The sequence below is a fragment of the Rhincodon typus genome, chromosome 12 (genome assembly GCF_021869965.1).
Source record: "Rhincodon typus isolate 14 chromosome 12, sRhiTyp1.1, whole genome shotgun sequence".
In the NCBI taxonomy this organism is placed as follows: Eukaryota; Metazoa; Chordata; class Chondrichthyes; order Orectolobiformes; family Rhincodontidae; genus Rhincodon; species Rhincodon typus.
In genome coordinates, this window is record NC_063343.1 from 26448967 (window position 1) to 26462486 (window position 13520).

The 13520-nt window shown below is 40.2% G+C and overlaps 1 long non-coding RNA gene across 1 annotated transcript; it reads right to left on the reverse strand.

Moving 5' to 3' along the window:
- Window positions 1–4186: 4186 nt before the first annotated feature.
- LOC125484594 lies at window positions 4187–13298 on the reverse strand. The gene is made up of 3 exons (XR_007263427.1): window positions 12963–13298; window positions 10629–10684; window positions 4187–4252 (listed from the first exon to the last, which is right to left on the reverse strand). It is a non-coding gene; the product is annotated as an uncharacterized LOC125484594 (long non-coding RNA).
- Window positions 13299–13520: the final 222 nt, after the last annotated feature.

Consider the following 13520-nt stretch of genomic DNA (forward strand, 5'->3'; position numbering starts at 1 on the left):
TTAATGAGGTGAGTTGGACTGTTAACAAGGCATTTAACAACTGATAATCTTTCTTAATGTACAACTCGTTGCTGCTTAATCTCATCATGCCGCTTAACAAAAGCATAAAAGATGGGGCAAGCTGCTCCCAATGTCAAGGTCGGCCTCACTGGACATCTCATCTGATTCTGCTGCACATCTCCTCATTGACCATGTTGCTCAGGCCCCTATAAGATTCCGCCCTCAGTATTACTTTCTGACATTAGGTACAGTACATACAAACTTAACTGGAGTTCATCATATAGCAAAATTGTAACTTATTAATTTTTATAAGTTGTCACCAAATTCATGCTTCTCTGTTCAAATGTTACTGATACTATTTTAAATTAATTTTGCCTTTTAATCACTGTTGTGATTTACATAAAGGTACTGCAGGTGACTGGTGTTCCATGAGTTGCCTTCATTAAATTGAATACCTTCTTTTATGGTTCAATTAAGATTAATTTTAGAATGTGGCATGTGTGACTCATAATGACTCATTTGGGTTCTGCCATTTTGGACTTGTTTGCATTTCAGATACTCTTCAGACTTTGAAATGTAGTGACTTTTTCAAAGTAAAATGATATTGTAGGTGAGTTTATTCCTTCTTTAATTTTGACGACTGAAAATTCTGATTGACATAAGCTCACAATCAGTCCAACACTTTTATTGAGAATTTTAAGCAGAACAACTGCAACAGAATCATCCAGTTACCTCTGAGGTGGTTAATCTGAGATGACATTTGGTCACACGGGAGTGATCTCAACAAAGATCTTCCTGTTTGGTTCACTAGGGCTCTTCCTGTCTGTATGTATCTTCTGTCTTCTTTCTTCAATGTTCCTGTGTGGGTCTTTAGGGTTTAGATGGAAACTACAGTTTTTATAAGTATTCATACATAATGCTTTTCTTGATGTGGTTTGACTGGCTGGTTGCATGATTAGTCATCGGTTGCTTAATGTGTTCTATTATCTTAGTCATATAAGGATATCTTTCTATTCCACCATAATTATGAGTCTGGTTTCAATGGCCCTCTGCTGATTTCAACAAATTTGCTATGATCAATAGTTCTATTCAATTCAAATTGATTTATTCAATTCAGTATCACTGCAATGAACAAGAATAGATATAGTTAGCAAGCTTCTCACTTGTCTGGTTTTCACATAACAAACACGACTCTAAACTCAAATAAAACAAAAAAATTATGGATGCTGGAGATCTGAAACAAAACAGAAATTGCTGGTGAAACTTAGCATATCTGGTAGCATGAGTGGGAAGAAAACAGAGTCAACATTATAGCTCCAGTAATCCTTCATTAGAACTGAAGAAATTTATGAAGAAGGGTCACTGGGCTCAAAATGTTAACTCTGTTTTCTGTCTTCATAGATGCTATTGCACCTGCTGAGTTTCTCCATCAATTTCTGTATTTGTTTATTGCAGTTCTTTGTTTTATTTCACTTACTTCTTTGGTGATGTTATTTGACAATCTGAAGACAATGACTATTTTTGTAATATGGCCTTTTCTCCAAATAAATCGATTTTCCTTAATAACGGATCACTCAATTTTTACATTACCAAGTTGTTTCTGTATTTCAGTCTAGCAATGCTGTTTTGGATTGGCTGAAATAAGATTACTTAAAGGAATTTGCAGATTCCCCAAAGAGAGCAATTAATCTTTATTTATTCTTTTTTATTGTTGGTAACTTTAAAGTATGAGCACATTCTTGGGTTAACAGTCAAGAAAGTGACCCATAAAACTGGATTTTAAAAAATGCATAGCATGATGTCAAATCTAAATGTTGTACCTCGTTGTCATTAAAGTTTGTGGCTGATGGTTTAGCTTCAGTTTTGCCATCTTCTCAGCACTGTAAAGAGTCATGTGGTGCATTGGCTTTCACACCTCATCTTGACTATTGTTTTGAAAGCAGCTGGAAAATGAATACAATAGCTCTTATGTGTATTGCCTTGCATTGTTGAACAAGATTGAGAGCACAGTGGGGAGTAAGATGCCACAGAGCAATAATTACTCAGCATACCAATCACCTTAGGGAGCATGTGTATCAGACCGTACAAGTTGTTTGAATTTCTGCCACCACTTTGCATTATTTCACACTGTACGAAATATAAAATTTTGGTCTTAGCAATCATGCACTTTAAATTCTAATTGCTGTATATTTAACCAAAAATGTATCTACATATAAGGTGTGAGGTGGGTGGTGGGAAATGACAAGACACCGTTCACCATAGACAGGAAGGAGGAAAGAGGGAAGGATGGAAGAAAGACGGATGAAAGAAGGACACCTAGAGATCAAAATGTAAGAAAATTGTTGGGGAGACAGATATTTCAGGGGACATGGGAAGTCTAACCAGGAATGGAATGGAGGAAGGAATTGATAGATAAATGAGAGGCCACTGGGTAAGTGGAGCAAAGGCACCAAATGCATGGAAACTCGCAATTGGTGGTGAAGTTTGGGGAGGGGCAGGTATGGTGCAGCCAAATTTTGAGAACAGAAATGAATGTCCTGTGAGTATGAAAGAATGGAGGACAATTATTTTCAATGGAGAGAAAGTCATGGATCTCAATGGGTATGTGGAAAGTGTTCTCAAGAACTCTCAGTAGTCCTGTTTTCTTCCTAATAGTAGTGAGAAAATAATTTTTGGAAAATTATGAAGTCCTGATCTCATACATGATCTGAAAAGATTTATAATAATTACAATCTAAACAAACTTACACATGTTTTCCCTCTGCAATCATGTTAATTGTTGTAGGCTTGGTGGTCATTATGTGGAGTACAATGAATGGCCAATTTATGATATATTGGTCTTAGGGTTTCGGACTTTGGTGCCAACTGTCAAAGTGCTGCCTAATGGTGTAAATGGCACTACATCCAAATGGTAAAAGATGGGGGAAGAATTTGTGTAAGTAGTATTGCTTCAGATAACATCATCCAAACCTATTGCTTTGACGGTGCCATAAGCTATTACTTGCATGGCTACACGACTTTCACCATTGATATCATTAAAGAGCCTTCAACGGTAGTGGATCAGCAGCACATTTGGCCTGACTGGTCTAAAAACCACTAAAAGCAGTACTACACAAACCAGTTTTCCCCAAATTGTTCTGTAGATGAATCTTGAAAAAATAATTTACAATATATTCTGAAATAGAATCTTGCAGCCCATTCATTATTTTTAAAATGCAATCGATATTGCAATTTTTTCAACGCCGCAGCTTACTATATGACTTCCTAATTCTATACTGTTATACGTGGTCTTGTGGTGCTCATATATCATCACTTTATATGATTAATTCATGTTATTATATCCTAAAATGTCCTTGTATTTGTTGTATTTGTTCAAATAGAATTGCTAAATAAGATCGCTTAAATACATTGCTTTATCTGGAATTACATTGATACTTAACTCTTAAAAAGTGGTCATAAATAACATGAGACAACAAGGTGCAGGGCTGGATGAACACAGCAGGCCAAGCAGCATCATAGGAGCAGAGAGGCTGACATTTCGGGCCTAGTTCCTACTATCTCTGATTCAGTCATAAATAACATATTTGGAAACCATTTAATCCATTTGATTATATCAAATGGTGTGCAATTAAATGGTTATCTAAAGCCATTAGGGAGGTTATAAACGTCACATGTTGCTAAACTGAAATAATCTAGGGTGAGTATTGACCAAGTTGAAACACATCTGAGGCCAAAAGCAAATTACAATTTAGTTATATTTTTTACTGAAGCATCTCCTCACAAAACATTTGCATATACTTTTGTTTTAGATGCTTACTGATTTTCCATGCATTTTTAACATTTTTAGTATCTAGTGTATAGGCTCCAACATTAACTCTGAAGCTTGTTTAGTGTTGGTGACAGAGTCAATTTTAAGTGGGAGCCCTCAAGGAACTTCCAGTGCTCTCTGGTATTTTAATACAGTCACATAGTAAGAATAGAGCCTGAGAATTTGGTGTTGAATGAGCTGTTGTGGTTGTAAGGCAAATCCACTCTGATGCAATGTCAGCTGGAATGTTTAAAGGGTCAAACCAACAACGGAACTTGGAGGATTTAAGATTTTGCACAAAGAGGGAAAACACATGGATTCAATGCTCTGACCTGATTTAATGATGTATTGTTTAATGTACTGCTGCCTGTGGATGAGGAGGCAGGGAGAGATACTGTTCCCCAGAAACAGACGAAAGAAGGCAAAGTACTGTGGATGCTGGAATCTGAAACAAACACAGAAAGCTGGAGAAGTCAAAAGGTCTGGCAGCATCTGTGGAGAGAGGAACTGAGTTAACATATCAGATCCAATATTGCTCTTCTTCACAACAGAAGGAAGAAGACAACTGTTGCCACAATGAAGGTCTGACTAGAGGTGAGCCAGAAAATCAATGATAACAGCACTGTGTTAACATCCTGAGTTCCCTGCAACTTGTGCTTTACCCTAAACAGGTCAGGGTAAGTTACTCTTCCTTTCCCCAAACTGACCCTACTTTGTCAAATATGCTCCATCATATCACGCCTCTCCTCATACCTATCTTTCAAGTGCACTTTTTCATCCTCCTTTCAGGGTATTTCCTCATCACCCTGATCTATCTGCACACCGCTCTCGCTCACTTGCATCCTTGTTTGATGTATCTTCCGTTGAATGAATGCACCAAATCCATCACGTGAACACAAAACACGGTGTAACCCGAAAAATAATGCTGCTCTTTCTCCTGCTGCAGGGTAAATGGAGACAAAACTCTAGGGAAATTGAGAGAACCAGGAACAATCCGCAACAGATTTCCCAATTCACAACTGCAATGAAGGTAATGCAGGTTAGTGGCTTATCAACTTCTCTGGCCTCTCAACTGGAGACAGAAGTGAACATCAGAGGCCCATGCACCCAGTCATGTGGATTTGATGTTAGCCATAAATGAAATACGATAATCTTCAAAATAATCAGTTTCAACATTCTTACGCTGCCAGTCTTAACTCATTTTTTTCCCTCTGCCAAGACCTGCACATGTACCAGGGAAAATGTCAGAGTTCACCCTATGTATGTCCAGAATGATATCTCAGAGCATTGCAGGAGATTTTCTTCCACTTAACCAACTTCATGGAACTTTGGTCATGGCAACAAAATGAGTCAATGAAGGTCTTGACCATAACTGGATGTCAACATGCTTAACACACTAAATACGATGCCAGACACCTTGATAGTGACCTTAAAAAGAAAGACTTGAATTTAAATAAGCACAGTCAGAACCTCATGACATCCTAAAGTGTTTTACAGTCCTGAAACTCTAGTGACTGTTGTAGTATAGCAAACATGGCAGCCAGTTTGTACACAGGAAGATCCAACACACAAAAGCATAATAATGACTAGGTAATCTATTTCATTGTGACATTATTGAGGGATATCTATTGACCAAGAAACTGTGGAATGTGCTGTTGTTCTTCCTTGAATTATGTTGTGGGATTTTTATATGCTCTTGAGACTGTAGACTGTGTTCAGTTTAATGGCTCATCTGAAAGATGGCAGTCAAACAGTGTGATATTCCTTATGTTCTGTAATGTATACTTCCAATATACCCCTAATTTGTGCAAATTGCTACTCTCTAGCTGAGTAGGACAGACTTCATAATAGGAGAAGGCCATTTAGCCCTTTGAGCCTGTTCTGCCATTCACATGATCATGGCCAATCTCCAAGCTAATACCATTTGTGGAAGAGAGTTCCAAACTCCTACTAAATGTTATTTGAAGGAATATTTCTTAATTTCACTCTGAAAGATCTGATTCAATTTTTTGACAATACTCATTAATCTTCTCCTGCCCTATTTTGTGTTTTCCCAAATATTTGGAAACTTTGGTTAAATTACCCTTAATCTTCTAAATTCCAGGGCAGGCAACCATAAGTAGTTCAATCTTACCTTATAAAGTAACCCCTGAAATCCTCGTATCAACCTGGTAAACCTACGTTCCATTCTTTCTAAGAACAATATACCTTTCCTAATATATGCTACAGAACCATACTCAGTACTCAGTTACCATCTAGGCAAGGCTTTGAATAGTTGAAGCATAATTTCTACCCACTTGAATTCTATTCCTCTAAATCTGAATGTCAGAATTTCATTCGTCTCTTTGATAATTTTCGTATCTGTTCATGACATTTTAATGAGCTGGACACCCGGGGTTCTTTGGACTTCTCGTATTTTATGTTCTCTAACATTTTCCTCAATTTTGTCCATTCACTTAATCTAGCAGTGTCTCATTGTAATTTTACACTTTCGTCTATGCTGTTTACAATATCACATAGATATTTTTGAATCAACCTGTTAAGAGATGTTATTACACACCTCTGAAGCAGGTGGGACTTGAACCCAGGTCTCCGAGCCTAAGTGTGGGGTCACTACCACATGCCAGAAAGGCCCACAATAATATCACATGTACGTGTTATTTGAAAATTTGGACATGTAGTTTTCTGCCTCATCATTGAAGGTGTTAAATGAGTAGTTACAGGCTCAACACATACTAGTCATAATTTTCCAATTACAGTAACTATCCAGTTTCGCTAGCCTCTATTCTCTCCTGCTTAGCCAGTCAACTAATCAGGTATTAATTTCAAATTTGTTAAAGGTGTCTTATGAATGGCATTATCAAATTCTCTGTGGAATTTCATACGGATAACGTATCCATAAATATATCCCCTGTCCATTAATTTTGTCATTTCTTTAAAACAAAATTAAAAGAAGTTCACTATAGTGACCTACCCTTCACAAATCCATGTTGCTTCTCTTATAGAGTCATAGAAGTCATAGAGCCATAGAGTCATACAGCGTGGAAACAGACCCTTTGGTCCAACCAGTCTTTGCTGAACATGTTCCCAAACTAAACTAGTCCTACCTGCCTGTGCTTGGCACATATTCGACCAAACCTTTCCTATTCATGAATTCATCCAAATGTCTTTTAAATGCTGTAACTGTACCTGCATCCACCACTTTCTCTGGCAGTTCATTCCACACACGAAGTACTCTCTGTGTGAAAAAGTTGGTCCTCATGTCCTTGTTAAATCTTTCTCCTTTCATCTTAAAAAAAAGCCCCTAATTTTAAACTTCCTCACCCTAAGAAAGAGACCCATGTCATTTGCCTCATCTATGCCTCTCATGATTTTATAAATCTCAATGAGGTCACCCTTAAACCTTTTATGCTCCAGTGAAAAGAGACCAGTCTTTCCAGTCTATTTTTATATCTCAAACTCTCCATCCCTGGCAACATCCTGGTAAATCTTTTCTGAACCATCTCCGGTTTAGCAATATCTTGGGTGACTAGAACTGCACACATCTCCAGAAGGAACTGCACCAACGTCCTTAGCAACGTCAACATGGCCACCCAATTCCTATACTCAAAGGTCAGAGCAATGAAGGCAAGCGTACTAAATGACTTCTTAACCACTCTATATACCTGTGATGCAATTTTCAAAGAATTATGTACCTGAACCCCTAGGTCTCTCTGTTCTACAAAACTAGCCAGGGCCCTACCATTAATTGTATAAGTCCTGTCCTTGTTTATATTACCAAAATGCAACACCTCACATTTATCCAAATTAAACTCAATCTGCCACTCTTCAGCCCATTGACCCAATTGATCAAGACCTCTTTGTAATCTTAAATAATCTTCTTCAAAGTCCAGTATGCCACCAATTTTGGTCTCATCTGCAAACCTACTAACCATGCCTCCTATATTGTCATCCAAATCATTTAAATAAATGACAAACAAAAGTGGACCCAAGACCAATCCCTGTGGAACACTGCTGGTTACAGGCCTCCCATTTGAAAGACAACCCTCCACCACTACCCTCTGTCTCCTACCATAAAGCCAATTTTGTATCCAATTGGCAAGCTCTCCCTGAATCCCATGTGATCTAACTTTATCAATTAGTCTACCATGCGGAACCTTGTCAAAAGCTTTACTAAAGCCCAAGTAAATAACATCTACTACTCTGCACTCACCAATTTTTTTGGTTACTTCATTAAACACCTCAATCAAGTTTGTTGGACATGATTTTCCTCACACAAAACCATGCTGACTCCCCCTCATCAATCCTTGCCTCTACAAGTGCATGTAAAACATCCTGTCTTTCAGAATCATCTCCAACAACTTATCCACCACTGATGTCAGATCATAGGTCTATAATTTCCAGGCTTCACCTTACAGCCTTTCTTAAATAAAGGCACAACATTAGCCATCCTTCAGTCCTTCAGTACTTCACCTGTGTTTATAGATGATACAAATATTTCTGCCAGGGCCCCTCAATTTCCTCCCTAACTTCCCACAATGTCCTAGGATATACTTGATCAAGTCCTGGAGATTTCTCATTTTCTCAGACCTCCAGCACTTCCTTTTCTGTAATGTAAACTGTTCTCAAAACACCAATATTTATTTCCCCAAGTTCTCTGGCCTCCATGTCTTTCTGAACAGTAAAAACTGATGCAAATATTCATTTACTATCTCTCCCATCTGTTGAGGTTCAACACAAAGACAACCTTATTGGTCTTTAAAGGGTCCTACTCTCTCTCTAGTTGCTCGCTTGTTCTTAATGTATTTGTGGAATCTATTCAGTCACTCTGTCATTAATTATAGGTTTGAAATTTCTTGGCAATAGATGTCAAGATAACTTGTTCATGCTTCTTTGCCACATATTCGCATGATCCACTTGTTTACAGCTGCTAACAGGGGGCCAATATAAAAAGCTCACTTCAGTCTTAATTGCTTCTCTATTTCTTAATTCTACCCATAAATTCTTTATTGCCTCGTTGTAGCTCTTGTTATATCCTTTCTTATTGAAGTGATTTAATTCTTATTAATTGATGCTACTCTTCCTTAGCAACCATTTTCCTAAACTTTACTGTCACTGTGGATGTTGAATGTGGTAGATTCAGTTCCCAGCCACACTTTCTTGCAGCCATGCCTAAGTAATGGCTATCATTTCATCCTTTCTGTGTTGAATTTTTGCTGCAATTCAATGAATTTTTTTACTAACACTCCATATTTGTATAAAGAATGCTTATTTGGGCCATCCATTCTAATCAGATTTGCAGCTGATTTGTTTAACTTAAATTTTAATCTCTTTACATCTTTAATATTTCACTTTGCATAATGCATAAAACACAACTTCTCCTTTGTTTTAGAATGATTATTAGTACTAAATTTTCCACCCATATCCTCCCCCACAATTTCTTAAAGTTCTCCTGAGCACCTTAATTATCCTTTCCAAAGTACCTTGCTAGCACCCTGGTACAGCTGGATCTTGTCTCACTGTTTAGATCTTTCCTGTTCTGATAATGTTGTCACTACCCTGTGAAATGGAAAGCTTCTTTCCTACACTACTCCTTCAGCCATGTGTTCAACTCCTCAATGTGCTAATCCCTACCCAATTTGCATATGCCTCAAATAATAATCCAGAGTTTATAACCCTTGAGATATAAGTTGTTAATTTAGTTCCTAGTTCTCGAGAGAACATCTTACTTAATCTTCCCTGTGGTTTGGTCCCTTCATTGTGCACATTGACTGAATCCTCCTATGATCCCTAAAATACCCTCTCAAGCCAGTTGGGAGGTGCCTCACACGGACACCACAGGCAACATACAACCTACAATTACAAAGGGTGCCATCTGTCCCCTTAAAGATTAAATTCCTTGTGACTATCACACTACCATTCCCCTCATCCACTTCCGGCTTTGGACAAGCCACCGGATTCAAGTTTCCATGATCACCACACAAAGGCAGGGCAATGATGATCACCAATAAGAGACAATCTAACCACAGCCCCTTCACATTCACTGGTGTTACCATCACTGAAATTCTACCATCAACATCCTGAGGGTTACCATCGACCAGAAACTCAACTGAACTCACCACATACAAACAGTGGCTACAAGAGCAGAATAAAGACTATGAATACTATGATGAGTAACTCATCTCCTGACTCCCCAAAGCCTGTCTATTATCTATAAGGCATGAGTCAGGGATGTAATGGAATACTCCCCACTTGCCAGAATGGGCGCACTCCAACAAAATCCAAGAAGCTTGACACCCTTCAGGATAAAGCAACCGGCTTGATTGGCATCCTAGACACAGGTCTCCTCTCCCTTCGCCACCGATGCTCAGTATCCTGACTTGGAAATATATTGCTGCTCCTTCACTGTCACTGGGTCAAAATCCTGGAATTCCCTCCTCAAGGGCATTGTAGGTTAACCTACAGCATTTGAACTGCAGCAGTTCAAGAAGGCAGCTCACTACCACCTTCTCAAGGGCAGTTAGTGATGGTCAATAAATGTTGCCCCAGGCAGTGAAGCCCATGTACCACAAGTGAATAAAAAAAACTCTTCTAATTTGATCAGGTTCCATATAAAAATTAATATTATTTACTGTGAAAGCAAATAAATAACACATCACAAAATCAAATTATAATTTTCCACTTCCATAATAAAGAGTTGAATAGAATTAAAGAATTTTTAAATTTTTTATGCATAGTTTCTGTGAAACTTTAGAATTCCTCTTGCAAAGTGATTTGTGATTGACATGTATTCAAAATAGTTACAAGAATAGAATACTTACATTTTTGAGTGCTGGAAACCTTTACAGTGTGTACTGATTTTCTGTCAGTGAAATATCTGCCATATTGTAAATTTGTGTTATTATGTAGAATTCTAGCAAAGATAGGTTTCTTAGATCAATATATTTTAAGAATGAACTGGGCTATTTCATGGGTGATTGTAAAAACGCATTAAGGTTATATACTGACTATGTCTTTTTAAACATTTGCTTAATGTCAACCTTATTCCATGTAGAGATAGTAGGAACTGCCGATGCTGGAGAATCTGACATAAGAAGGTGTACAGCTGGATGCTGTTTGGTTGTTGTTGCGGGGAGGGGGTGTGAGGGATGAGTTGTGGGAAATGCGAGAGACACGGTCGAGGGCGTTTTCGACCACTGTGGAGGGGAAGTTGCGGTCCTTGAAAAACGAGGACATCTGGGATGTCCGGGAGTGGAATGCCTCATCTTGGGAGCAGATGTGGTGGAGGTGAAGGAATTGGGAATAGGGGAATTTTCCTCCGCCGCATCTGTTCCCAAGATGAAGCATTCCACTCCCGGACACCCCAGTTGTCCTCGTTTTTCAAGGACCGCAACTTCTCCTCCACAGTGGTTGAGAACACTCTCGCATTTCCCGCAACTCATCCCTCACACCCCCTCCCCGCAATAACAACCAAAACAGAATCCCCCTCGTCCTCACGTACCACCCCACCAACCTCCAGATCCAACGCATCATCCTCCGGCACTTCTGCCATCTGCAATCTGACCCCATTACCAAAGACATTTTTCCCTCCCCACCCTTATCTGCTTTCCGGAGGGACCACTCTCTCCATGACTCCCTTGTCCGCTCCACACTCCCCACCAGTCCCACCACCCCCGGCACTTTTCCCTGCAACCGCAGGAAGTGCTACACCTGCCCCTACACCTCCCCCCTCAGCCCCATCCCAGGCCCTAAGAAGATCTTCCACATCAAACAGATGTTCACCTGCACATCTGCTAATGTGGTATACTGTATCCGCTGTTCCCGTCGTGGCCTCCTCTACATCGAGGAAACCAAGCGGAGGCTTGGGGACCGTTTTGTGGAACACCTACGCTCGGCTCGCAACAAACAACTGCACCTCCCAGTCGCGAACCATTTCAACTCCACCTCTCACTCCTTGGACAACATGTCCATCCTGGGCCTCTTGCAGTGCCACAACGATGCCACTCGAAGGTTGCAGGAACAGCATCTCATATTTCACTTGGGAATCCTGCAGCCTAATGGTATCAATGTGGACGTTACATGCTTCAAAATCTCCCCTCCCCCGACTGCATCCCAAAACGATCCCAGCTTGTCCCTGCCTCCCTAACCTGTCCGTCCTTCCTCCCACCTATCCACTCCTCCCACCTCAAACCCCACCCCTAGCTCCTACCTACTAGCCTCATTCCGCCTCCTTGACCAGTCAGTCCTCCCTGGACCGACCTATCCCCTCCCTAACTCCCCACTTACACTCACCTTTACTGGCTCCAACCCCGCCTCTTTGATCTGTCTGTCTCCTCTCCACCTATCTTCTCCTTTATCCATCTTCTATCCATCTTCCCCTCTCTCCCCATTTATTTCAGAATCCCCTTCCCCTCCCCCATTTCTGAAGAAGGGTCTAGACCCGAAAAGTCAGCCTTCCTGCTCCTCTGATGCTGCTTGGCCTGCTGTGTTCATCCAGCTCTACACCTTGTTATTGCTTATTCCATATAGTTATTTTTCCTGGAAATTAATTATTTACTAAGAATAATTTCCTTATAAAACTAATGATCAATGAATAAGATTCAACTCTACATTATGCTCCAATGTTTGATTTCTGAGGACATAAAATTCTACTACTTTCAAAAAAAAATTCTGGTTTGTCTGAATGACACCAAAACCTTTAGAACATGAGTACATTAATAAGGTTTAATTAAGCATATGGGATCCTGCACTTTATCGATAAAGGCAGAGACTATTCAAGCAAGGTAGTAGGAATGACTTATCTCGAGTACTGGATCGAGTTCTGGACATCACAGTTTAGAAACGATGTGAACACATTAGAGCTGGTGCAGAAAACAAAAATAAAAGAAAAGGTTGCAGGAGTGAGGAACTTCAGTTGCATAGATTAGAGAATTGGGGGCTGTTCTCCTTGGAGAGGAGAAAATTAGGATGAGATTTAGTAGAGGTATTTAAAAGCATGAGGGGGTCTTCCTGTTAAGATGGTGGTAGAGTAAGACGCTCGAACCGGAGCTCCTCTGCTTGCCAGCTCCTTTTCCTCCTCCTTTCTTTGTTTTCCCTCTTGCTGCAGCTTTTCTCCCCACTCCCCTCACAACTGTTAACATCTTACAGTACCCTACCTGGAGGGAATGGAGAATGGAGTCTGAGGGGCTGAGTCCTGGAAGCGAGTCACGGTAGAGAGCGAGCAGAGTGAGTACCAAACTGGGAGCCTAGTCACGGCCAGAGCTGGAGAGGGAGCAAAGCGAGCCCAGGCTGAGTTGGAAGCCAAATCGCAGCCGGGGACCAGTCCTGGATGGAGGCCAGTGCGTGGAGGCAGCGAGTCTCATGTTCTGAAGCCCGGGTCATGGACTCAGTGAGCATCCCACCCAGACCCAGCTGCCTACCTGACAGCAAATCCACTTAGCTTGTACATCTTTGACTGTGGGCGGAAGCCCACGCAGACACAAGGAAAACGTTCAAACCTCACACTAACAGTTGCCTGAGGCCAGAATTGAAGTCAGAACCCTGGCGTTGTGAGGCAGCAGTGCTAACTACTGTGCCGCCCTAATGCAGTTGTCACTGACGTTTTGGTCAATACTGATGTCTCAATTATTGTCTTAAAAACCTATACTCTTATGGGAGCTTGATGCCTTACCAATTGGCTACAACGTTTCGCATATTATAACCAATAACATTTG